Source organism: Mus pahari, chromosome 18, assembly GCF_900095145.1.
Source record: "Mus pahari chromosome 18, PAHARI_EIJ_v1.1, whole genome shotgun sequence".
NCBI classification, from domain to species: Eukaryota; Metazoa; Chordata; class Mammalia; order Rodentia; family Muridae; genus Mus; species Mus pahari.
In genome coordinates this window covers 32,188,855-32,192,208 of record NC_034607.1, presented here as the reverse complement: position 1 = coordinate 32,192,208, position 3,354 = coordinate 32,188,855, and the positions used below count along the sequence as shown (strand labels likewise).

Genomic DNA, 3,354 nt, shown 5'->3' with positions numbered 1-3,354 from the left:
GGGGATATTTCTAATTCTGTTGTATTTGCATGTCAAGGAGCCTACTGAACTCCCCAGATTCTCTGCTCTGGAGGTTTCAAAGCCTCCCCTGTGAGATAAAATGTATCCACATTCTAAAAACTATATCTGGAGAGAATACACACTCTAACGGTTCAGTGTATTCTACACATTGATGTTCTATATGTATTCTATACCAGCTGTTCACCACCTCACTCCACCCTTGCAGATGGTTTTCTCATGCCTCTTCCTGTGCTTTGCTTTACCTCCTGGTGGCCCTGAGGATGTAAACTCAGGCCAGCTCTCAGTCTCTTTTGTGGAGGCACAAAGGGAGCTCACTACCCTCCACACTGCGAAGTGCAAAGCAGCTGCACACTTCTTTGGGTGTGTGTGTGTGTGTTCAGGTTTATTTATTTATTTTCTGCAATGTCTTGGGGTTCAAGGTTTCTGATTTAATTTCACAAGATTGCTTTTAGACACGGGACCCCAAAGCTTCTGCATGTCACCGGCTTCACCGGCACGGAAGGATCACTAATAATTTTAAATTAAAAAAACACCATGCCGGGCCTGGTGGCGCAGGCCTTTAATCCCAGCACTCGGGAGGCAGAGGCAAGGCGGATTTCTGAGTTCGAGGCCAGCCTGGTCTACCAAGTGAGTTCCAGGACAGCCAGAGCTATACAGAGAAACCCTGTCTCGAAAAACAAAACAAAACAAAACAAAACAAAACAACAAAAAAAAAAACCACCGTATTTCTTCTTTTAGAATTTTGTGACTGTATACTGTGCGTACTGATTGCACACGTTCCCATCCCTCCAAGTCTCCCAGTAATGAATAATTTTTCCACTTGGATACTGGGGTTCAGCAACTGGACATTGTAACCCCCACTTCTTTGTGAAGCAACAGATACATCTAGAAGTTAAGCCACTGACTGGCACAATGTCAGAGACATAGGCTGGTGTGGGGCCAGGATTAAAGTAAGGTGCTGGCTTGTGCAATGCACAGGTATACACCATGCCACAGAGGAGCCCGAGTGGGAGACTCCAGGCACAAGGGGAGAAGCAGAGAGGAACAGGACACTGGCTAGAAGAAAGACCTTATTTGTAGGGGTTGGCAGGGTCAATACTATGGAAGGAGCAGGTTAAGATCAGAATGGAATGACTGGTGGACTCATGTGCCTAGAGCTCATTGTTATTTCTTTCCTCTGTCTTAGAGGACAGAAATTAATTTTAAATATTCCTTTTTTTGGCATTTGAATATATTTAAGAGTAAATATCATTTGATATAAAAATCACATCTTTGTAATTAGAATCATACTTTTCTTTTGTCTACTTCAGATAAAAATCTTCAAGATAAGGCCTTGGGAGCTATTGGAACAGTTGCAGCCATCTTGCAGGACAGAAAAGAGAATTTAGATGCGACTTCAGACCTTCCTCTGCAGGGTAAGTCAAGGGTGCTGGAGGAAGAGCTGGGCCGGGGGATAGCTGACATCAACAGGAGCAGTGGTTTTCTATTTTGACTCACTGTTGGAAGGGGTATTTTATTTACTTTAAAAAAGATCAGTCTGATCTTAGACGAACTTCACTCAGTTAAAGTTTTATTTCCATTTAGACCCAAAAGTTCAGGAACTTCCCCATGTTTGAGGAGAATCAAAGGAAATTTAAAATTTACAGATCCTATTAACAGAAACATCAGTTTTACAACATTGTTTCATTCAGAAAATAACACAAAGGCTATTGCTTGGCAGAAAGTAAAAGGGAAATAAATAAAATTACATATTGTGTTGTGCTTTCCACATAGAATAAAAAAGGGGCTGGAGAGATGGCTCAGTGGTTAAGAGCTGCTCTTTTGAAGGTCCTGAGTTCAAATCCCAGCAACCACATGGTGGCTCACAACCATCTATACTGAGATCTGATGACCTCTTCTGGTGTGTCTGAAGACAGTTACAGTGCACTTACATATAATAATAAATAAATCTTAGAAAGAAAAGACTTTTATCAAATATGATAACCACAACAAAACCGCTGGTTTCATTTTGATTTTCTACTTACATTTGAAATTGTAGGGGTGTCGCTAGAAACTGACGTCTGCCCCTCCACCCCCATTATCACACACCAGCACACAGCCTGCCTATTACTATCCTTAGGAGGAATAAAACGGTACACACTCATACTGTAGGAAGCCTTGTTGCGAGGTTCTAGGTTCCATTTTCGACCAGATAGTGCAGTAGAAGCTGTGGTGGTTTGAAGAAGAATGACCCCCGTAGGTTCATATATCTGAACATTTAATTTCCAGTTGCTGGAACATTTAGGAAGGATTGGGAGGTGTGGCCTTGTTGAAAGAGGTGTGTCACTGGAATAGACTTTGAAGTTTCAAAAGCCTACAACAGGTCCATCCTCTCTCTCTCTGCCTCCTGCTTCTGGAAGAGATGTGAGCTCTCAGTTACTGCTCTAGCACCACGCCCGCTGCCGTGTTCCCTGCCATGATGGTCACGGACTCGCCTGTAAAACCATAAGCAGGCCCCCAACTAAATGCTTTATTTTATAAGTTGCCTTGGTCATGGTGTCTCTCCACAGCAATAGAACAGGCAGAGGTTGAATGACTGACTTACATTTTTGATTGGTTTGTTGTCATGTATATCCTGGACTTTTAACTATAAACCCATTTTGCGAATCTCTTCTAGTAGGTGTTTTCCAAACGTTTATTCTACTTCTAAATACCAGGGAATTTGGATCAAAACCACAAAGTAACCTTCTGGATAAAAATATATATTCTACGTATGTGTATGTTTAGATCAATCATGCACTGTGGGCGTGTAAAACCATGCCAGTAAGTCTGGTAAGGTAGAACAGGTGGAGACCCGGAGACTCGGTGGGCACACACCTGAGGCTTAGGTGACTCCCTGTCAGACTCCTGACTTGGAACACATGCCATGCTTCTCACATAAAAGAGATGTGACCACAGGTCACATAGGCTCAAGACAGAGATCTCCATGCTAATGACATAGCTAGAGGTCCGGAGGGTGTAGCAGTAAGATTTCCTTCCCAGACATTCCTCCTTGCAAAAGATATTTAATCGCAGGCCCACCCTGAGATGGGGGTATGGTTTTATGCATCCACTTTCCATCATAGCAATAAATGACGCAGAGCCATCGACTGCCTCTTTTCATGGAGATCAGCTCGGGGGAGCCACAGAGAAGGCCTATGCTCAGAGAGCTGGCTGAAGTGTAGTCTCCCCTTGAAGGCCTCTCTGCACTCTCAGCCACAACTGCCACCAATCCTGTCACCTTCAAGCCAAGGACCCTCCCTGTGGGACCAGCTGGATCTCTCCTCCCTCCCATCTTCTCCCCTCCCCTCCCCT

The 3,354-nt window shown here is 43.8% G+C and overlaps 1 protein-coding gene across 1 annotated transcript in view; it reads left to right on the top strand.

Moving 5' to 3' along the window:
- The first annotated feature begins 1,339 nt into the window (after window positions 1-1,339).
- Tmem232 (transmembrane protein 232) overlaps window positions 1,340-3,354 on the top strand; it is a 209,513-nt gene continuing 207,498 nt past the window's right edge. Inside the window, exon 1 of the mRNA XM_021217978.1 lies at window positions 1,340-1,436. The gene's annotated coding sequence lies outside the window, so the exon portion shown is untranslated. The remainder of the gene's footprint in view (window positions 1,437-3,354) is intronic.